Source organism: Lissotriton helveticus, chromosome 6 (genome assembly GCF_964261635.1).
Source record: "Lissotriton helveticus chromosome 6, aLisHel1.1, whole genome shotgun sequence".
NCBI classification, from domain to species: domain Eukaryota; kingdom Metazoa; phylum Chordata; class Amphibia; order Caudata; family Salamandridae; genus Lissotriton; species Lissotriton helveticus.
Window position 1 is genome coordinate 1,131,624,152 of NC_136067.1, and position 24,586 is coordinate 1,131,648,737.

Consider the following 24,586-nt stretch of genomic DNA (forward strand, 5'->3'; position numbering starts at 1 on the left):
GAACATGCAAGGACAAAACCGAAATAAATGCATTGACAGCTAAACACATAAGCAAACATGCGCACTCACGCGCACAGATGAATACATATAGTCATGCACACAAACTACCACATAATCATACATGATACCACACAAAGTCACAGACAGGTGCAGGAAGCACAGAGACAGCTACAGGGAGACTACCTATCCATTCTGTGTAAGAGTTCAAAATACTTTTTAATGCCCAGCCTGGTGACAAATGCCCTTTCCCCCTCTGCTCTCTTAACAGCAGGAACTCGGCAGTGTGAGCTTCTGTACTGCACAAGATTTTGTGAAAAGAGCAGTACCACGTGGTACAAACTGAATGACAGACAGCACTTGCAGCAAATTCTTCGCTCTACCGTCAAGTCTCTCTTCATACAGACACAGGGGCATATTATCAAGAACTAGCGATATTTATCACTAAATAAGCTTAGCGACATTTTTTTTATCGCCACGCATCGCCGGATTTTATATCGCAGAGAAAATGTGCTATTAGCAACGTTTATCTCCAAAGGGATAAAATATCCAGAGATGCCGGCGAAATGCATGAATATCGCTGGAAATTCAGCGATATTCAGGCATTATCTCTAATAGGGACTTAACCTGAATATCCACCTCCCATTGGATATACAGGCTAAGAAGTGGTCTGAGCAGGCATTAGGATTTGGCGATATTCACGCTTAGCGCGAATATTTTAATCGTTACGCCTGCGTTGATAATAGGCGATAGCGATGTTAGCGACTGCTTTCAGTCGCTAACAGGTGGGGTACGCCCACTTTGCATGTCATTAGTGATAAATATTGCTGACATGCAAAGCGGGCCCCAAACCGCTCGCTATCACCTAAAAGCTGTCGCTAACTGATGTTAGCGACAGTTTGCTAATAGGTCAATGAAATTATCGCCGCTTTGCGGCCGAAAACGGCTGCAAAAGCGGCGATAATTTCATTTCGCCTGCCTTGATAATATGCCCCACAGAGACAAAACACAGAGACAAAAGGAGAAAGGGGGATCATGGAGAGAAAAAAAAGAGCAGACCAGTAAGAGAAGGAATGGAAGGGACGGTGGACAGAGAAGAACGGCAGACGGAGAGGAATAGAAAATTAAATTAGTGATACAGCTATAAAAATGAAAGCATGCTAAACGCTGCAACACTTTCGGTATTATGTAACAAAAAGAAGAATTTGGAGTAATAAATGGCTCAGCAGCAATTTTCAAGCAGAACAACAGATTCACTTATGCACACTCTTAAAATGTGAAAATGAAATGTATCACCTTAGCTTGCCTTAAAAAATCCCAAATTCTATCGTGGCACAACAGGGGGGTAGTGATCCCGCTTTAAGCCACAGCACTGTAAAACCTAAAAGTAATATGTAAAGAACAGAACACTAACCAGCTTCATCCATTAGGCCTGTAATGTGCACTGTAATTGGCTTATTTTACAATGCAGAACCTTTCAAACCTTAGAAAAGCTTGACAGCAGAATCCTAAATTATTGAAACAGTGTTTCAGACACAACAGTAAGAGGGACGCTGGGAGGGGGAAGGGCTGTGGGAAAGAAGTGAGAAATGCATGTCACCTCCCAGAAGCAATATTGTTTCCACCAGATGGTAAAACAGAAGCTGCTAGCAGAGAGAGGTGTCGAAGGCCTCACAGTTCAACTTTGCAATCACTGCATTTAATCCAAATGAAAAAGTAATAGTGCATAGTGAATCGTGTCCTTAAGAGGAAAAGAGCCCGGCACTTAGTCTGATTTACCAGCATATGTGACATGAATAGAGATGAGTGGCACACAGCAGTAGATAGCCACCCAGGATCTCATCCTCCCTCCCTCCTTATGCGGCACTAGACAGAAGTAGTGATCATCTGCAAGAACACCTCACCATGGGACTCCAATTGGTGGAGGGCAGAACTCGGACCACACCCACACCCAGAACCCACGTCCAGAACCTCAGAATAATCATCAACAGCAACCTGGACAAGATCGCACAAGTCAACGGCATCAATGCAACTGTCTTCCACACCCTGAAGATACTGAGGAAGATCAACACTAGAAAAACTGTCACTCACTCCCTAGCCACCAATAAGTTGGACTATGGGAACACCATTTACTACTGGATCACTATGCAACTCATTGGAAGACTATAACCCATCCATAGTCGGCAACCAGACTCATCCTCAATCTCCCACACAGAACTCACATCACACCACACCTCAGGCAACTACACTGGCTCCTGATACAGGTGCTCAATTCAGACTCCTCAAACACACATTTAAGGCCCCATCTACCTGAACAGCTGCATCCCCTTCCACAAACCTTCCACCAACCACCCAGACACCTTTCCTCCACAGGACACCTACTTGCACACATTCCATGTCTACGTAGACCCAGATCAGGGGGGTGGGCGTTTTCCTTCATCACTCGAGGCATGGAACAAGCTCCCACTCAACATCAGTGCCTTCTGCTCTCTTCTTGAATTCCACAAGAAACTGAAAACCTGTTTTTTCCAATAACCAACCCCCATAGGTAGGGCTAAGCATACACACCTCTTCAGAACCAGGATACCCGTACGGGTTATAGTGCGCTTTACAAATACTCATAAAAGAACTGTGTACTCTATTTATTATTCTGAGTACAGGGTTGTACATCAAGTTGTTGGTCTCACAGGAAGCGTATTTTCAGGGGGATGTTTGGAATATCACAACCCTAAATAAATACATACTAAGCATAGTAGTTTGGTCTGAGGGCCCTGAGTCATGTCCGCTATCTGTGTGTTGTTTTTTCTTGTTGTGAGCTAAGAATAAAAGGCAACACAGTGACCTAGGATGTAAGTGGAAGACTGAAAGAGACAGAGATACCCGTCTGGTGGCTGAATTAAAAAATTTGAAGCCAGATAACCTAAAATCCATGCCAGCTTCCCTGCATGTCACAATTGTGTGATCCTAGGCACATATTTTATTTCAGAGAGCCTCTTTTTCTTTATTATTTCATTTGATCACTATTTTAAATAGGTGAGTTCAAGATGTGCACTGTGCAAGCACCTCTTATATTTGAACTAATAGACCGTAATGTTGGTCCATCTATAATAAAAATCTAGACCACATTTAGATTTACATGACTACAGACTTTTCTCTTAGTTCACTGATTGCATCATTGTTGGGGGTAAGCCATGAATGTTTGTCTGTCTATGCAGTATTATAATATGATATACTAAGGTGAAGCACCTCCGCATGTTATAGAAATACACTTTTTTGAATTTGAAGAGATTGTATCATATTTTTATAGCATGGTTGTTATACAATATACATGCCAGACGTTTTCATGACTTGTTCACCGTGGCTCGGCTATGGCTTGTCTTGCACTTATTTATTTGCATTTACACCCTCCTTTATTTGTGACTCGGGCTTAGTACTTGGGCCTTTTATCGCTTGATAAAATGATTTGTCAAAGGCGAGGACTAGAAACATGGAGCCCCACCCACATGCACCGTTTTGACAACTCTACCATTAAGGTTTCTCATAGCGGAGGCGAGGAAGAATGTGTGCTGTGAAAATACATTTAAAATAAGTGATCAGGGCAGGCTCTCCAGGTCGTTGTGTTGTACATGACCATAGTCATAAATTTCAAGTGAGAATTACTAGGCCCAGGTGGAATGGATGAGGGTGTAGCTTCAGCGGGGGTGTTTGGGGTGTGACAACCCACAAATGCATTCTTGGATTAGTATTTGGGTGTGGGGGCCCTGAGTCAGGTCTGCTATGTCTGTGTCAGTTTTTCTCATTCTTGACATTTCACTAAGATGTTTTAGCTTGTTAATTTTTTGGATCGGGGTATTAAACATAAAGAGAGGCCAGTTTACCAAAAAGGTTGTAAATCTGTATCTATAGAAGTGTTCCTTGAATGGGTGCAAATGTACTACTTTTTGGAATTCACAAACACTGGTTGTAGTAAGCTAGGAAAGCATCAACAGTGTCAAGTTTCTAGGTATTCTGATGGCAATCAAACACCCAAAAACGTGATGGGGTGAATGTTTGCAAATAATCAACCTAGTGTCAACCGCTCAGGATAGCATTCCAACCCATTGTTTGTTTGTCTGCTGTGGGTCTCTACACAGAGGCCCAGCTAATGCAAATCAGTACTGACCCTGTTACTCATGGAACCAGTCCATCCTGAACCTTGGTCATCTCACCGCTCCACCCTGCATCCTACTGCTTTTTTTAGTAGTGAAATCTGAGATTCATTCTCCCGAATCTCACTGACTAAGCTACACTCTTGCTCTCAGGCCACTTAAGTACCAGCATGAATTGATTATCACATAAAGCCCAAATAAAAGGACAGATTGACCCATAAGGTGTCTTTCTGGGTATGGTTTTTAAAGTTGAAGTGCAGGTATCTGAATTTGGCTGACCCATTACCCAATCCTACATGCCTGCCATGAGCAGACGCAAACGATGATTGACAGTTCAACAAACTAATGATGGAAGGATGACAATAGCTCCTCTATGTATGTTTATATGGATACATTTGTTTTACAAAGACATGAGTCTGGTAGGACAGATAATGCTGTCCCAAAGGTCAGACCAAAAGAAACTTAAAGACTAACATGGGTCCCTACTTTGCATAGGAAGCAAAAAATAAAAGGTAGTGGAATTCTGCAGTGACTTGCAATATCCTTAATAATGAGGTTCCCATTCAACTGTGTATTCAGAGCTGTCTTAAAATGTGTCGAGGACGTTGTTGTGTTGCTGGTAAAATATAGCAATTATTTTCCCATTTTTGCACATCAAGCACTAGGACGGCATTTTCAAGAAAGACCCAAGTTGGAGACAGAGGCACAGTATGAGAACAAAAAAAGTTAGGAAATAAATGGAGTCCATTTGGCTGACGTCATTGTGTGGTTTTGTAATAGAGGTTTCTCATACATAAATCCCTATCTTGCCAGCATCTCTTTATTTCGGAATGTAGTACAGGCCAAAATAATTTTGAGAGTCTCTGGAAAAGGTAAGTTAAACAGGGCTGCCTGCCATCTCACTTTCAGCTTATGAGAGAAGGTAGTAGAGGTAAGTGGTAGTGCAAGCAGTGTGCGAATAGATCTCTGTGCTTCAATGGGCATTGTGACGTGTGAGACCACAAGAATTGTGCCAGTTAGCTTCAGATAAAGAGGCTGCCTTAGAGCATGCAGCTGCCCAACTTTAACCTTTATATATAGTCTTATGCGTGCCATTCATTACATAGTGTTTATGGCCTTTCTATTTTGAAATAAAAAAATGGATATTGGAGTCCATCCAATTTAAGACAATATTAAGCAAAAGGGTACTCACATTCTAATTTAATAATCAAGATCAGGATATTAACTTGTGTACAAGTTCTAAACTACAGGCATTTTATTCCAGTGCCCACACCGTATTACACGGGGTGGGTGCAGACAGAGAGTCCCAGTGAGGACATAGGATTAATGAGATAGGTTGAAATCTAGTTTTCACTGTGTGTCACGGTGTGTAGTAGAGTGCCTCACTTTTAGTCGTGGTGATAGAGAGAGCTTTCCATATAATAAGAATACATTAAAGAAATTAATTGTTCAAACTGACACATTTCATTACAGATATCAAACAGTTAGATGATAAACGTATCATCTTTTCTTTTTCATTTTTCCTTACACTCAGTATTGATTGTTGGAGGAAAAGGGAGAGGGTAAAGAACAGAGACCTGATGAAAGCTTAGCCGAGAGAGCTGTGAGAGGCTGAAACTTGCTTGTCATTTAGATGAGTGAGAGAAACTTCATAAATGGTGTCAATACTTATGTGTCTCAATTTACTTTTCACCTTTTAACCTTATATAGGCCAGGCATAATTTGAATAAAGCTCACAGAAAGCTTTTTGTAATATAATTTTACATTCTGAAACACTCTCACAAAAATTTGAGAAACTTCTTCCAAAAAGAAGAGTTTAAAGTTTAAGATGAGCCAACCGAGCAAGCACCTATCTGGGGTCCCTATCAGGCTTGGCCCGTACAGGTTAGAGCAGTGTGGCGGAATCGACAGATGACGAGGGAAACTCAAATAAAAAAACTAAAACCACTTACCTTGCGCTTGCAGCATCAGCGGGTTGGCAATGGTAAGTGTTTTTTTCTAAATTTAAGTTTACCTCATCATCATCTGTCGACCCCCTCGCCCCCACCCACCTGACCCCCTGCCCAACTGCTCTTAGCTGCACGGGCCGAACCTGGTCCCTATGATTAACCCTTTGACCGCGGTGGGAATCCGCCGCGGTGCGGGTGATTTATGACTGGGCGTGGTCAGGATGGCCCCCGGCCGTCCTTCGCACACGCCCACTGTGACGTCGGGCGGCCGTGGGCCGTCCGACGCAAGCAAAGGGTTAAGCAAGTCATGAGTGTGAGTGATGGGTGCCCTCCTACACAGTCAGATGATAAAGAAGGGACACTATCCCCTTTGAAGGTGTTCTCTGGTCCAAGGTTTGTGTTTAAAGATCTATGATAGGGAGGTAGTAATAGAGTGACTACTTAATACTTTCCTCAAACACCTCCTTGTTTCTGTGGCCAGCAAATCAGGAGATGCTTCTGCACAAATGGACTTCAACAAGATTTGCTCAGGTGCATCTTTAAGATGCTGGAGGCTTCTCCTGGTCTGGACCACGTAAATTATTTGTGAATATGCCATTAGAGAGTTGGTGTGATTCGGAGATGATATAGGTTTCAATAAATTGACGGTAGGGTTCTGTTGGATTAGTTCAACCTAAGGAAAGGCTAAAGGTTTTCTGTCTTCTTGGCATAACATACAAATCTTATCAAAAATACATCATAGAAAATAAACATTCATCTGACCCCTGATTCCTAATTTCTTTCCCAGTCGCTTAAAAAAACAAGACAAAAGGGGGCAGGAGCGATGCAACCAGTGTCCTCCAGGCAAGGACCATACCCCTATCTTCTAGATTAGAACATCAGAAGCTTCATAGAAATGTACAACTCTGTAGATCTGTTACCTTGCACTCAAATTTGTCTTTTACACACTATGCTTGCTGACAGGCACTTGCTGCAGTCCGCTGCACAGCAAACCACTTGTGCTCACTACTACAATAAATTAGAAGTTAACAACTCAACAGTGGAAAGTACCTTAACTTTAGAAACCAATTTAAGAGGGATTAATTTAATAAAGGAAATTAGGATGTCTACAAATTTGGTCTGCTGTGTAACTTGGCTATAAAGCTTTATAGGGTACATGATTAACAAGTGACATATGGCAGTTTAATAATTTTCAGTGTATTTAGGTTCAGGTAATTAAAAAACCTTTCACCTGCCTACCTGGAACTCTGGAGAGAAAGCCAGATGTTGCCAAATTAAATTGTAGAAATTGTAACTTTGGATTAGGACTACTGCACCAAGGAGAAATAGAATGATTGATGATAGGAGAAGCACACAATAGGGCGTTATTTTTTTCTTTTAAGTCAAATGCTTGATTATTGGAAAGATGTATGGCAATTCTAGGAATTTTACACCCTCACATCACTACCTGAACGCCATGGTGCTGTTTTCTGTTCCCTTCATCTAAATATATGATAGTATGGACAGAAAACTAAATCACAAATTTCATTATTAATAGTGTCATCGTCACAGCCTCTGTTTTCCAAATTTGTCTTAGTCAATTAACCAGTATTTCTTCCAAGCTTTTAAGATGAAGCTATCATGAGTTCAAGGAAACACTGGTATGGTCGTGAGTCCTACTGACAATGTTGTAATATTGGAGAGCACACAAGTATGCTGTATTTTGATCAGCAGTACAGGTGCCATAGCGTACCTCATTACCTCACGCAAGTGGCGGCTTCTCCGCTAAGGCGGAAGAGCATTGCCCCACTGCTCAAAAAACTGAAAAATAAAATTACAATAACTTATTGTTATCATTTTATTTTTCCTTTTGCATGCAGTCAGTGGCCTGTGTGCAGTGTGGGGAGGGGTGGGGCTGGCCAGAGCATGGGAGGAGTGGTTTGCACTTCCAAAGTTTGTCCAGCCCTCTTGGGCCGACCAAACAGTTCCTGCACACTTTGCAAGTTCCCCACCAGGCTGCATTACACAGCCTGGTCAGGAACATGCACAGGCTCCCTGTTCCCATCTCAGCACAGAACCATGGAGCTCAAACCAATCACAATGTTGCAGCGATCTGATTGGCTCAGGGGATCCTGTGTGAAGGGTGTTTCCTGATGCCGGCCGGACTGGAGAAAGGAAGAAGGAAGAGGCGGTGGTGGGCTGTTCCAAGCTTAGTGTTTTCTGTGATTTAACACCCCCAAGCCCTACCACCCCATTCGGTAGCAGCCGCTACTGCCTCAGGCTGTAAAGCAAGTAGTATCTAACCTACAGTATTGTCTCAATGCATAATTGGACATCTTCATCACAGTCATTTCAATCTGTCCTGAGTTTTAGATGGGTAATATAGATGTAAATTAAGTGAACCCGTGATTCATATCATAGGCAGTTAAAAAAACTGAAATCCTAATTGGGCTATTGATGTGTTATGATGATTTAAATTCATCACTGGAACACAGCCAAGAGTGAAGATCTCCTCCTTTCTGCTTTTCTTGGAGATCCAGTTGTCCTCCATCAACTATTGTATATCTGCATGAAATGCTTTGCTCAAGCTACAGGGCCCTCCATCCATGAGGAGACCAAGCTCTAGTTGCTGCTATTACAAAACTTAGAACACCAGGTGCCATTTTACAATAAATGCCTCAACATGACAATGGTCCTTAGATGCTTGTGCAGCTCCTTCTATAAAATAGATCATGCTGGTGTATATTTCGAGTCACCACGATCAGGAGGGGGATTTCCCTCATTGACATGGGGGTGTTGCCACATGCAAATGAGGAAGCACTTTGCCTCTGCACCCTTACCTTATCACAGATGTGCGTGTAGGGGAAAAGAAGCTGTCAGGAAGCACACTGACCTTTTGCCACATAGAGGGGCCCACCCAAAGGTACCCCTTTGATGGGCAGAAAATGGGTCCCAAGAGACACCCAGACATCCCCTACAGACTAGTTACTGCACCCGCCTGCAAGGGGATCGCTGTCCCCCTTTGGAATGCAGGCCAGTTGCTGTCTTCATAGTAAAAGGTGGCCCAGCAGATTCAAACAGCCAGTCAGTTTTAGGTCTCACCCAAGGCAGTTATGAGACCCCTTATTACTTACAGTTGCTTGGCTTCTTTGTCACTTTTATTTTCTTGCTTCTTATTGTCAGGCTCTGTAGATTCCCTTCCTCTTGTGTCTGTCCACCCCATTGCACAAATATGCAATACTGGTGCTCTTCCACTGCTCTTTTTTCAGGTGCTATTTTTTTCTTTCTGCTGTCTCCCTCATATATTTCTCCTGGCCTCTGGCTGCCGCCCATCCTCTCACAAACTCTCAATTTTCTGTATGATGGCCCTCCTTCCAAGCCAGTCACCATTGTTCGTGTGATTGCCCCAGACCCTCCCACCCACTCTCCATTGTGCATGTGGTTGACCCTTCCCATCCCGCTGACCCTTCATTGTCTGACTGCTTGCCCCCACTCACCCTCCGTTGTCTGTTTGCTTGTCCTCCCTGCCCACCCTTCAGTCCCCATCTGCTTCGCACCCTATCCCCTCTTCCATGTCCTTCTCTCACACACTCCATGTTGCTCCGAGGGAGTACACAGCTAAAGTAAAACGCTATACTGGAGCAGACTGCGTCACATCTCTCTTTTTTAGCATTACATCTCTTTTTTATTACTGTTAGCCATGTTGCCTAGCAACCACACTGCTTACAGCATGGCTACAAAACATTGGCAAAGCCAATAGCTCTCCTAGGCGAGACTTAGTGGCTTTGCCATTGCTTGCTCGCTAATGCGCTCCTCCCAATGCAGGTGCAAGTTCACGCCATATTCATTGAGAACCGCGCATTCAGTGTTATAGGTTGCACTGTCCTGGTCTAAGCTTGGCACATCCAGTTAAATCCAAGCAGACTGGGGCAGTGTGCCCTGTCTGAACTACAGCCCCTGAGATTAGAAAATCACTGATTGCAAAAAAGTGTGGATTTTCAGTATATATTCTAATTTGGAAAATAAAACTAATCTGCTAATTAGCTTAATATTTTATTACATTTATTATACCTGTATTAATATATCATGGGCTAAGATGTAGTTTATCTAAATGTAATGTTCAATATATGTGTATATGTAATAGTGTCAGCTCTTACCACACAACCAATGGCACTGCAATTAGGCAGCAGGGGAGGACCACATTATGCAGTAGAGTTGACTAATTTAATGGCAAGAAAAGACAATTTATTATGCCTGGGAGAAATTGTAATTACTCTGGAGTAATCAGAGTAATTTCAGTAATTATGTATTAGTCTTGTGATGCAAAAATTATCAACATTATGCGATTATGCAAGTTTGAGTAATAAAGAGTAATTTGGTGTAAAAGCCCTACCACAGGAGCACAGGAACAACAAACTAAGAGAGAGCAAGGAGCTGCTGGCTACTGCTGTAACATTTAGTTTTATTTTCTTCGCATTCTGGAAGCAAGTGTGCATTTTGCACTAAGAAAATAACTGTAAATGCTGGATTATGCTTCACACACATTTACACATAATTATGAGTAATTTTGTGGTAATTACAGTAGAGAATTCTTTTTTTTGTCCTCGTTCATGCAATCAAAAAGCCAAACGGAGGTCAATATACCCACACAGAGATAAAACATCTCCGCCTCTCACTATTATTGGAGAAAAAGAAATGGGGATTATGCCATGTATCAGAACAAACTCATGTGTCTAGTAGGCAGACCTCATATCCTGGAAACCATGTGTGTGACCCTTGAGCCATCTCTCATTAAGAGTTGTTTTGCTTGACTCTTTAATCACTGGACATTACGTAATCGACACATGCCTTTTGACTCACTTATTAATTTGTCACACTCTATGCCAATTCTCCCATACTTCCCAAAACTCTGTCCTCTTGGTTTACGGTCCCACTGAGGTCTAAACTATTTATCCTCTGAACTGATGCTAGCCATTCCCATGACATTGGAGAGGGAGAAAGAGGCACCCATTTCAGACATATTTCTAAATGCGCCAACAAGATTAGTATAAAAAGTAAGGATTTTTGTTTTGTGTGCAATTTTATCTGTGACCCTCCACTATCTGTGATTCCAAAAATCACCAGTGCTAAGTTTACCTCTTCCACTTCTTGACCCACCACCTCTGTAAGCGCTTTATTCACTTCTTGCAAGTAGGTCTGGATCAGAGGACACTGCCAAAATATATGAATATCATTCTCCTTTTCCTCACCGCACTTAAGGCACTTCTTCACCTCTTGTCCTGCCAACTTCAAAAAATGTTGGTGTCCAGTATGCCCTGTGTACTGTGAAGAAATTGTTTTTCTTGAGTGGTGCGGATTTAGTAGTAAGGCAAAGAGTACATCAATGCTTGCCATAAGGTTTTCACATCCAGCGTCTGCAGGTCCCTATCCAAGATCTCCAACGGCAAGATATGTCCTCATCTCCCCACTTGTACTAACATCCAGTACCATTTTGAAATCTCTTTACCTTCGGGAGGTCTTCCTTATAATTTGTCTTCCCAACTTGTATTTCCTTTCCCATCTTTTCCTGAGCCCCGTGCCCAACTTGGCAGTTGATAATACTTAAACTTGGACATGTTACCTTCCGTAAGCTCCAACATAGTCTCCCAGGAAATCAGAGATTTGTTCTTTATAACGTCATTCCATTTATTTATTCCCACTTCCCTCAGAGGGCGTTTACAGCTTGTGTTGAAGACACTCGGTAGTGCCTGGAGAGTTCCATATTGGTGCAGAACTTCTGTAATAAGGTATTTCTAAGGACCGTTTAACTTAATACCAAAGTGTGCTTGCAGCCTCCACTACCTTCAACCTAACTTTTTTTCAGTACTTTGGGTGTCCAAATATAAAAAGGAAATAGTCCCCTTCCATGGGCAAGCTTTTTGTCATAGCTCTAAGCAATGGGGCAAAGGCAGAGTTATCTAAAAGTAAGATCTTATATTTTTTAGTTGAAAAGCCCTGCAGTATTGGTAAAAATCTGGACTTGCTATACCCCATGTTCTTTTTTTAGCATAGTTTTATTCATGCTATCCTCACCCCTTTTGAGGACCATATGAAACTACTTAGTTTCCCCAAAACTTTTTTAAGCACTCCAACTTAAATCTTAATGGTATTGCATTAAAAATGAAAGTAACTTTGGGGAGTATTATCATTTTTAACACCTTGCGTGCGGCGCCGATTTCCCCCCGGTGCTGGACATTCCATAACTGGGTGTGGTCGTGACGGAACCATTCCGTCATCCGCACAGCTCAACCGTGAGGCATGACGGAATGGTTCCATCACAAGCATCGAAGGGGTTAAAATATTTGATCGCCCTAGGAAGGAAAGTGTAAGGCCTCTCCACCTCTCCATGCTTTTAATAATTTCCTGGCTCCTGTAGGTACTTTGTTAACATTTACTTGGGCCATTTTTTTCTAGATCTTCTAATATCTGAACTACCAATTATCTAATTTCCTGCTTTACCAATGGACTATTGCAATGGGTGTTCCATTCCATGTTCTCTCTCTTATGCTGATAGACCTAATAATCAGAAACCATCCCGAAATCCTCCAAAATACTTAAAATCATTGGCATTGATCCAGTCAGATCTCTTGTGTAAATCATTTAATCATCAGAATATAAGACCACCTTTTTTCCATCCATTATACTCAAAAGGGATGATATCTCGGGTGGCCCTGATTTTCCTTGCTAAAAGCTTAATATATAAGTTAAAAAGCAGAGGTGATAACGGGCAACCCAGATGGCTTCTTCTTCTAGTATGTATCTGTTTGGTAAAATTTCCAATGATCAAAATTTTGGCACCCAGGTTTTTATACTGGGATCCAACAACTGTTGAAAAAACCTCCCCTAACCCATGTTGTTTGATCACACATTGCAAGAAGAGCCAACTTACCCTATCAAAATCTTTGACTGCATCAAAAGTGAGTACCGTCAATGGGGATTTAGCAGCCAAATCTATCACTCTGATAAGATCATGCGTCAATTCGTAGAATTGACTTCCCTTAACAAACCCTTGTTGATCTTCGCGTATTAGTGGTCCCATCACCTTCTCCAATCGCTTAGCCAATATCTATGTATAGATTTCATACTCAGAATTCAATAAGGATATCGGCCTATAAGACTCACATTGCTTGGAATCCTTGTTTGGTTTTAAAATTATACTGATGGCGGCTTCATCCCAAAAGCATGGTAAATCTTTTCCTTTTATAAAGGTCTCATTCAATACTTCTGTTAAAATAGGAATCAACTCCTCTTTCAATATAATATGTAGCTCGTATGGTAGGCTATCTGGGACGGCTACCTTCCCTGTTTTAATTTCTTAATTACGTTAACTACCTCCTCCCCCCTAATTTCTGTATTCAATTCTTCCCTTGACTATGTTTGTATGACTGGAGTGGGAATTCTACTAACGTAATCCATAATCTGCTCTTCTGTTGTAACTATATCTTCTGTGCACAACTTTTGGAAGAAGCGCCTCAAGGTCTGTTTTATATCCAGCTCTTCTGTAATACTTTGCCTGTATCTTAATTTTGTATACACTCAATGATGTTTCTGGTATGCTCTACCTTTGTTTTCCAAGCTCGTAACTTGCCACAGCGATCTCCGTATTCGTAATCCAACAATTTACTCGTTTCCCATTTTTTCCTGATATTTGCCCCTAACTCATTTGAGAGGTCCATCCTTGCACTTTTTATCCACCCCTCTTCTTTTACCTGATCTTGAATACTATGCACTTGATCTATCTCACCCAACATACTCTGTATTGCAGATTCAAAATTCTTTATCTTTGTTTCTTTATATCGATATGCAGCTAAAATAATTATTCTCCCCCTAATAAATGCCTTGTATGTATCCCAAATGATGTGCAAAGTGTTAGAGCCTCTATTTAACTGAAATAATGATTTTTTTCCTTTGTCTCAACTGGTCTACCATCTGGGAATCTAGTAGGAGCACTCGATTTACTGTCCACCTTAGAGAGGACAGAATTCTATCTAACATCAACTGCAGATTAATTGCTGACTGATCAGATAGGTGCTCCGGAACATGTTCCACATTTTTAATATTACTACCTATTTTATTGTTTACTAAGAAAAACTATTTTAGAATAATGCTTGTATTTTTTATTGTGAAAAGTAAACCTTTGCCCTTTGCCGCCCTTCAACCTTCTAATATCAACAAGGCATATATCTTCCATTATTTCCTTTACCATAGCTCTCATTTTAGGTGAATTGACAGTGTTTCTTAAGTCAGATTTTTCCAAAACAGAGTCTATTAACACATTAAAGTATCCTCCTAAAATAACAGGAATTTTAATCTCTAAAAGTTGGTTATATAGATCTTGTAGAAGAGCAGGATGTTCGGGCCATAATAACCTGCAAACGCATACCAAGAATCATAACTTTTGGCTTTTATTATCAACCACCTCCCTTTCGAATCTGTTATTAAATCCCCAGACAGAACTTTGATGGATTTTTTAAAATAAAATTGCTAGCCCTTAACACAGCAGATCTGATTTGTTTAACATATTGATCACTCCATTTTTGATTTTTTGTGATATCCTCCCACTTGTCCACGAGCTTCAGGTACTCAAAGATTCTTCTCCTTCTAACTCTTAGACCATCAACATTCCAAATTAACACATTTAACGGTACTGAGGTTAACAATCCTTTCATGTTAACTTAAAGCCCGAGACCTGGATTACAAGAATGAAGGTTGTATTTTTTATTCCCACATACTCACCTACCCTGTGTTTAAACAACATATAACAAACCTGATGCAACCGTGACCCTCCCTCCCCACACCGGAGAACCCTCCCTTCCCTCCGTGGAGAACCCTCCCTTTAATTATTTGGTAAATCTGAAGATTTTACCCCATTTGAACTTTCTTTCCCCTAGGCTACATTTTAAACATTATTTCTGATGTTCTTTAATCTGTTCCACTAGTATCCCTACTTCCTTTGGCTCCTTATGTTGTGCATTTTATTATTCCACATGATTTTTAATATGCTAAGAAAACACATGTGCACTGTGGCACCCAGTGACTTGAGCTCTTGAATATATTTACCTAGCTCCCACTGTCTGTCCTGGGTGGTCCTTGAAAAATCTGATCTAATACAGAAGGACTATTCTCCTTTAGAATATCTACTAGCTTTTAGTGCTTTCATCAGAATTTTCTCTTTGATCGAGTGAGTCCTGAAATTAATCAGTCCTTTCCTTGGATTCTTTCTATCCACTGTTTTCTTGAAAGGGTCGCAATGAACTCTCTGAATATTTTCCTCCAGAACACTGGAGTCTTCATCAGGAATAAATTCCTTTATTAGTCTGATCGCAAAACTTTTTATATTTCCACTCTCTAGCCCATCTGGAATGTCCAGTACTCTAATATTATTTCTTCTTGCATTATTTTCGAGTGTCTCAATTTTATCACGCAAATCATTCTCTCCTATTTTTATGTTCTGTATTTCTTCCTGATTAACTTTCACCCCACTATTAATTCTTCTAAAGAGGCTTCGATAATTGAGACTCGATTCATCAGAGCATTCATTTTGATTTCCATAGCTTCACATTTCCCTGATTTTTTTCTGAGGTTGCGAATTTCCCTCTCATTTCTTCTATAAACGTTACCAGAGACAGACTGTACCAGATTGTGTTTCTTTCTCCGGGGCTAGTGAACTGGAAGCCTGTGGGAGGTAATCCTGTGTAGTCAATTCATCTTGAGTTAACACTTGAAATCAATTACTCGTTTCTAGTACCTCAGTGTTCCCTCCTGTTTCCTCCATGCTGTCACTACAAGCAGTGTTACTGTACTTAGAAGAACCTAAACTGCCTGTTTGAGGTGGTTTAGGGGTCTGGAGGGAGCAGCTGTCTTCCTTCTTTGCCTGAACTTTAAAAAAGTAAAGTAAAGAGGGAGTAACTTTAAGTCGGTCTACATCTCTACTGCTTTTCCCACAGACTCCTTATGGTTATTCAATTCTCCAGAGCGATTCCTGAACCTACTTGGAGGAGTAATTAGAGCACCCTTGACAGAAAATGTTTTTGCTTCCATAGTCGCTTCCCCCTGACCCTTACTGTAATTAAATTGAATAGACACTAAAATTAGGTTCACTCGTACAGAAATGACAAATGAAGTGTTTTCAGACAAGATGTTTTTGTTTCTTAGTCTGTACCTTACATTAAGGGGGTCACAGAAACTCTTCTCCAAGCCTCCCAAATCCACCCCAGAACCAGATGAAGCTTGTTTTTTTTACCTACGATCCCTCCTCCTTTAGCAGGTGAATCAGAAGCTGCTTGTGGATTTCTCCTTCTCCATCTCTATAACCTGATTTACATATGTATGAGCCATTGTCTTTGTATGTGTGTGTGATGTGAAGTACTTCAACACCCTACACTAGTACGAAAGTCACTATAACACCATTAAAATACAAGTGACAGAGGGGCTATGGGGAGATGAGTGGCACTGGCGGAGGGTGACAGTGGGGGAATCAATGAAGGGCCACAACAAAGATTATTGAATCCTGGTGCACTCTAAGGTCATCATTTCGGGCCGGATGTAGGAGCCCAAATACCGGTCGGAAACTGCCGATTTCGGCCGTTACCGACCAGTATTTGGGTTTTGCTATGTAGGGGGCTGAAAATTACAGAATCGGTATATTTAACGATTCGGTAAAATTACCGATTCGGTAATTTAACGAATCTGTAAATATACCGATTCTGTATTTCCAGATGTAGCTGGCACTTCAGAGAGTGCCACAGGCCCTTAAGAGTCGGTATTTTACCACACAATCCTATTGTATGGTAAAATACCGAATTCAGGTGTGCATGCACATCTGTGCATGCACACCTGTGCCATGTGACACACAGACATGCCCTTAGGGCATGTATGTGTGCCACATGTCACACAAGCCTGTCCTTGGGGTGCTAGAGGGTGTCAGAGTGACACCCCCTGCACCCTGGCAGGATTCGGTATTTACCAAATCGGTAAATACCGAATCGGTATTGCCCATTGATTCCTATGGGCTTCAAGGCCCATAGGAATCAATGGGCAATACCGATTCGGTATTTACCGAATCGGTAAATACCGAATCTTACAGATTCGGTATTCCTGAATTCGGAATTACCTAAATCTGCCCCCTTCCCATTTACAGACTCTCAAATACCGAATCGGTAAAATTCGGTATTTAAGAGTCTGTAAATGGGAATTACCTACATCTAGGCCTTAATGCTTTAAAAAGTAATACAATTGAATACATAATGAAAAATGTGCTGTAGAATGCACCATTTTTGCCCAAAATGTTTTGGAGAAAGAATAGCCCAAAACCCTCCTTGTAGAGGTCAGGCTCAATCATTGCACTCATTATGCACCATAAGGGGGCTGGTCTGACAAAACTTGCCAGGGCTGCTTTGGGTTCCCAGTCGGGCCCTGAATCCATAATTATGCGGAAAATGCTGCAGACTCAAATGTACATACCAGTGGCCTTGCATATACCACTAATATATTCACATGAATGACTCCTGTCTTCAATAAACCATCTCATCTGTCTTATGCGTTTTTTGTCATATGAGCAAACTAATGAGTTAGATAGTATAAATGTGAGGGACTTGAAACTGTGAATCCAAATTTATGATAACTATGGTATTAAGTCGAAGGACAAGTCAGGATAGACCCAGGCTACCAAATTTACCTGCCCTAATGTTTTAGATTATTGAAATGTGAATATTCACTCTATTTCCTTGATTTTATGCCTCATGGAGTTTGGGGGCAGATGGCTACATATACCTGGAGATTGACATGTAGAGCAGCCTTCTGATTACACCAGGAAATGGTGTGTGTAAAGGCAGGGCTGGCTTTAGCGCTGGTGGCACACAGTGCGACAATCTTTTTTAGCGCCCCCAATGACCTCCTCCTCATATTCCCTCACTACCACCCAGCAAAAGTGCCCCTCATCTCTCCATAGCTGCTCTCTCGCACGCATTTCATTTGGTTTACAGCATTGGTGAAGGCTGGCTTTACTAACAGCTGTCCACTTTAAATACTGATATGTTATTTGCAGCAGGCATATTTTTTAAAACATTTTTTATTTCAAAGTATTTTATTGAAAAATATTTTTACAGTATAATACAATGCAATGTCAAAAGAAATGTCTTGGCAATATTACAGACGCTGCTTGACTGTGGAGAAAAGAAAGAGAAAGAGAAAGAAGGAGAAAAAGAAGAGGGGGGGAGGGGATTATCGTTCCAGGTGGGTGTCTAGGGCTGCCCACATTCCCCTTCTGGCGGTGTGATTCGCTGGGTGGTGATTTGCGGTGATGTTATCGGCCCCCCTCAGAAAGATTACCCAGTTGAACCATCGCTTGAACGTGGCTTTGCCAGGGTTTTTCTAGTTTGCTAAGATAGTTTTGGCAGCTGCTGTTAGCAAGAGGTCAACTAGGTCTCGGTCTTCTTTGGAGTCGAGCTCTGTGGCCATGAAGGCCGCGGCTAGGCCGGGGAGCCCGCGTTTTGTGTTGCTCCCCAAGAGTGTGTCTATGAAGTCGTATACTTTGCGCCAGAATGTCATAACCTTGGGGCACTCGTAGAGGATGTGGGACAGATCCCCCTTTGCCTTTTGGCAGTTCCAGCATGTGTCTGTGTCCCTGGCCCCTACTGCTTCCAGTTTGGCTGGTGTCCAGTGTAGTTTGTGTAGTAACCAGTATTTTGTTTGGGCTAGCTGCGGGGTTACTTTGTTTTTGGAGGCTGACACCCATAGCCTGGACCTTTCCTCCTCATTTAGGGGTCTTTGTAACTTCCCTTCCCAGAATGCCAACGTTTTGTTGTTCAGTGTTGTGGTGCGAGGGGTGATGAGTTTGTATATGTGTGCTGTTTGATGGCCAATCTTATTTAGATTGTGTGCGTACTGTATGATGGAGGGTATGTGTTTCGAGAGGTTGGCTCTGGTGAGGGCCGCTTTTATCTTGAGGAATTCGTAGAACTCCTGTTCTGGTAGATCATGTATGCGCTGTAGTGCTTTGAATGTGAGCGGGTTGTTCCTTATCTCTAGTTGGGCCGGTGTGGTGATATTCTTCCCATACCAATCTTTGTTCGCTAGTGTTATCCCCTTGTAGGTTATTTTGGAGTTGTACCATATTGATTCCCATCTAGACCCTTTGATGGTGAGTTCCATGTCTCTATCTACCCTAAGCAGCACTGCTTTGGTGTTTTTGATGATTGCATTGTTCACCTCTGGGTGTTTGTTTGCCGTCAGTGCCATTAGTGGGTCGGCTCCCCCCATTATATCTTTTTCCAGATCCATCCAGACTGGCATATATTCTGGTGTGGGGGAGATCCAGTGTAAGCCTTGTTTAGCTAGGCAGGCTGTCTGGAAAGCTTTGTAGTTGGTTAGGTTTAGCCCCCCTAGGTCTTTCTTTAATCTGAGTTTCGAGAGACTTATTCTGGCTTTCTTAACACTCCAGAGAAATGAGTTGATTGCCTTGTCTAGTTTTTTATGAAAGTCTATGGTCAGCGTTAGCGGTAGCATACTTAGCAGGTAGTTCAGCATTGGTGTGATCATCATTTTTATCGTCTCGACTCTACCCCACCAGCTAATGAATTTGGGGCTCCAGGCCTCGAGTTTGCATCTGATCTTCTTCAGCATTGCCTCCTCGTTGTGTTCCAGAGTTGACCGGGCATATTAACCCTCTGCACTACTTTATGGCGAGTCAAAACTGCCCATAGACAAATTTCCGATCTCTCTCTCTAGCAGGAACATTAATCACAAGCGTTATCTTTACATTTTTATTGCTGCCTGAAATCTGGACGCACAAGGAACTCTGCATCAGCTGCTTTTCAATCGTGAGTTATTGCTTAACACAGCGCCCCATCCTGAGGTCAGCACCGCCCCTCCAGGTCAGCGCCCAGTGCTGCCGCACCTTTCAGACTGCCCTAAAACCGGCCCTAAGTGAAGGTTTGCAGAAAGCCTGAAGGGAACACTGACTGTGTGAGCATAGTTAAAGCTGTTTAAAGGGAGCCATGCTTTACTTTATTGCTTCTGAAACTTTAATTTTAGTTTTTGTAAGCATTGGACCGATTTACAAAAGCAGGTATACATTTTATTCTACAAAAATTATGCCCACGCAGGCGTGTAGGTTAGGCACGTTTTGGCTATTCACAAAACATGTTAAATTTAAGCTGCACCTAAGAAATAGTGATAGGCATGTAGTATTCACAAATGAAACACTCATTCTTGTTATCCTAAACTACATGGGCTTGTTTTAAGAAGTATATGAAATCCACATGCCTATGAAATTGGAATTAAAATGTACCTTACATTTAGAAATCCTGTTCACTTAAAAATATCTTTCCTCGTGCAACGCTGCTCGCTACCACCAGCAAAATGTTGGGTAATGCCCACACCCGCGCACATGTATAAGGTAAGCTAAAAAGGATCAGTGCTTAATTTACGTTTGTGTGTATATTGTAGACACTTAACACATCACCCTGTACTAGTACCTTTAGAAGTCATGCCTAACTTACGTACATGTGTTTGACTAATGCCTGGAAAAATCCTTTGTTAATAGGGTGTATGATGCAGTGGCGTAACGCAAAATGATGAGCCCCCTGCCGCTGCAGAATGTGATGAAGGGGCCGGGGTCTCCCACATGGCATAGATATTCATTGGCCTTGGGCTGAATGGGGCCCCCTCAAAAGGTTGTGAGGCCCTTGGAGGGTTGGAGCGCCCCATGCCCTGCAGGGGCCTGCGCTACACCGCTTGTATGATGTTTGTTGTTTATGGGTGTGCTGTCCCAAATGTCCTCTAATTGCTTAAAGATGGCCAATGGTGCTAACAAAAATAATGTACCCTCAGTAATGTAACGACACTTGAGGGGAGCCCCTGCAAATTACAAGGAGGCCCCTACCCCCCGAACCAGTCAGGAGGTCTCTGTCCAGGGGCCCGCCTCCCGTGCATAGTGCTGGAGGGGACCCCGGGAACCTCGGGGGCACACAAGCACTGTGGGGGCTAATGTTAGCCACTGTGTACCCTAAATATAGTGCTTCATGTGAAAGTCTTTGGTTAAGCATTGTGCTGAGCTCTCAAATTTCTCTGGTCAAGTGTGATTAGCTCATTCAACTGAGATTTTTGTTTTTAATTCAGTAGTCCTGGGTATCCACTATACAATCTGGTCTACAAGTCCTAGAATGCACAGCAAAAGCCTGAACTGGATGCCCTACCCACACTCGGCCAGGGAAACTCCAGAGCTCTGCAGCTTGCAAGCTCTTTCCTCTAAAGTAGCAATGCAACATGGGTCTTCTGAAGCTATTTTCCAGCTCTTTTCAGATGAAAGCACTCACCAAAGACTTAACCCTTTAATATATTTAACAAACTTCTGCCGGCATTTGAAAAAACACAATTTCCGTGCTTGATCGAGGCATATAAAAAAGTATGACGGCCATGTCTAATGCCCTCTTCTCAGACCTTGAATTGAGATAGCTGACCCATCCTGTGAGCTTGTTAGTTCTGTGAGGCTCGTGTTGGCAGCAGTACCTGTTGGGAATCTATTTTTAACTGTTTGCAGAAAACCGCTTACGTTTTCGAACCACACCTGGAATCCACCCAGAAACCTAGGTAGAAGGCTTCTGAAAATAACAATAAAATTAACATGTGAATGAATCTGTCGCTGCTCTGACTCCTTGGCACACGTGAGGAAGCGACAGTGTGTTTGGTCCCTCCCAGGAGTGTAAGGTAGGTCCCAGGTGGTGGAGCACCCTTCAGGGCAATCTTCATTCAGCCTAAGGCCTGTGAATATATGAGAAACATGGATGCCTCCAGACTCTATCACCACATTCTGCATGGAGGGAAGGATGGGATTTGTCACTGGTTCCTGCTGACCAATAATCAGGTTCATGCACATTAAAGTGTCATTGACTTCCATGGGTGGGTGAGTGGCAAGTGTCAGAGGGACCAAAACAAAATGGTAGGACCAAAAAAAGAGGGACTCCAAAACACCGAATAAAGGACAGATATACAGCTTGATATTCAGTCTAAACTTTTTGCTGACTGATGCTGGTGGTAACTGATTTTGACTGACCCTGGGCTCTGCCTAACCAGGCTCAGGACCTGCGCTAAGCTGAAAGAAACACATTAGAATACAGTTAAAACACCTAACATACACTAGAGTACACTATGGTATGGTGGGGTACCGCAGTAATTGGCATGACCTACCACCTAAGTCCCTAGTATATAATAGGGCAGGGGACTGAACCTGCCTAGAAGTCCCCAGTACCCTGGGGCATGGCAGTTTAGAGGCCAGCAGCTTTTTCTGCACGTGCATGTGTGCACTGCTGAAGCCTGAGGTCAGTTTAAAAACAGCCCTGGGTGCCAGGACTGCTTAAAAAAAGTAAATTGTCCCCAAACTCGACTTTGGTGGTAGAGGCCCTTAAAATGGAAAACCTACAATGTTTTGGCACATTAGGGACCCCCAGGGTCTCCTCTAGTTATCCCAGGGGTGGGGGGTCGGGTATCTATAAGGTACACCCTTATAAAATGAGTTTGTATATGCCCGGGGAAAGTGAAATTTCACATTTCACCCCGCACATTGTGGTTAAGTGCTGCTCAAATTCGTCTTTGATGCTAGAAGCACAGTAAAAGGAGAATCTGCAATATTTCTACAGATTCAGAACCCCTAGAGTCTCCCCTAGTTGCACATGGGGTAAGGTTCCTGTAGATATAAGGCAGGTACTCATAAAATATGTTTTTGTAAGTCCTGGTGCTGGAAAAATGGCTCAAGTCATTTTTCCCATTGCAAATCCCTTGTTACATAGGTTACCATGGTAGGAAGTTATTGATTAATAACTATTGATAGGAGAGAACTAGCCTGACCATTCAAAGACTTCTCAGAATGGTTGTAGTAAATCCAACAATATCATATTGTTGAATCTCTCTTTAAGTGTACATACAAGAAGTTATAAGACTTTCTTGTTTGTTAGTCCAAATTCAGCCTTCCAGTGGTCTGCCCTGATTGGTCAGAGTTAAGTAGAGTAGCCAGGCTGCTTTGAAGAGGTGATAAAGAGCTCCCGCGGTTACCAACTCTGCTGGGAGAACAGTGTGCTGGTCCATAGGAATGCCAGGCCAGCGGGTGGAGTCGTAAACCATGTTCTTCAAAGGCAGAAGGGAGGCCTGGGTGTCAGTTACACTTTTACACTCTTGACCCAGAGTCAGGGCTATGCTTAAGGAAGGTATGTGCAGATGATAGTGGGGGAGTCTAGGGAACTAAGCCATCCCTGAGGGTGTGTTTAGCCAGGTCTTGACTCTCTGCTGGAAAATCAGCCATTATGGATTTGGAAGATTTGATGCACTCTGGGACAAAATAATGCCACTCTCTACAGGATGTAGTCATCGCCTTGAGGAGTTACCCTGCTCTCATTGGTAAGAAGTGACCTACTGCTTGACCCAGAGAATTTTGAATAAGTATCTGAGAGGGGCAGAGCCCTCCAGATCTGCTGCTTGAAACTTACTGAAGCAAGAAGTGCCCTGCTGAGAGGTTTTGCTGTGCAAATATTTCTAAGGCCTGACCTCTGAAGACTGCACCAACTGAAACTGCAGCCCTGTGGATTACCTTGCTGCAAAATGACTAAAGAGTGGACTCCCTGCAACCTACAGGTTAACAGAGCTCACCTGGACATCCCCACAAAGAATTCCCAGCCTGGAGTACCAGTGGATTTGTAAAGGTTTTGTTCAAGTGGATTGCGAAATTGAAGTTTAACACTTTCAAGGACCCTCTTGGAGGTTCCAGAATCTTGGATTGTGTGTTGGATACTTTGGGACCCGCAAGTAGAACTTCAGGAAGGAGTTCTAACTGGACCTCACCTGCTGGAGAAGGCGCACAACATTGGTGAGATTCTCAAGAACAATTTCTAAAGGTGTCCCTGTCAGAGAAAACAAAATGACTAAAAGGGGCACTGTTGGTTTCTAAGCTCTAGAAAGTGACTAATCTTTAAACAAATCATATCGCTGGTTCCCTACAGTGGATTTTTTCGTCTTGGTGTAATTTAAAAGATAAAAATATTACCTATTTTTAGGTTTTGCTTAGCAAATGCGCACGAAGTGCGCATACGCTAGAAAAACCTTATGTCTTACAGTGGGGAACAGGGACTCGCCCCCTGCTCCCATTGGCTAGCTCCATAAATGGAGGCTAGCCATTGGGAGCCGGATCTGTCCGTCAAGGCCGGACCAGATTCGGGGGCGTTCCCGCGATTTTTTTGCTCTCCACCCACTTCTGATCGTCATCACGGCGGTGGGTGTGTGTTATTTTTTTTTTCGAGTCGCCCTGTTTTCTTCTTTCTACAAGTGTTTGTTGTTGGAGTTGGCTGCAAGATTTGAGTTCCCACGAAGCGATCAGGTAAGGAGCATTTTCTTTATAAATATGTTTTCACTTTGTATGTTTACGTACGTTTGTTTTGATCCCGTTCCCGACCCTCCCCTCCCGCTGTCCGTTCCCGCCCCCCCTCC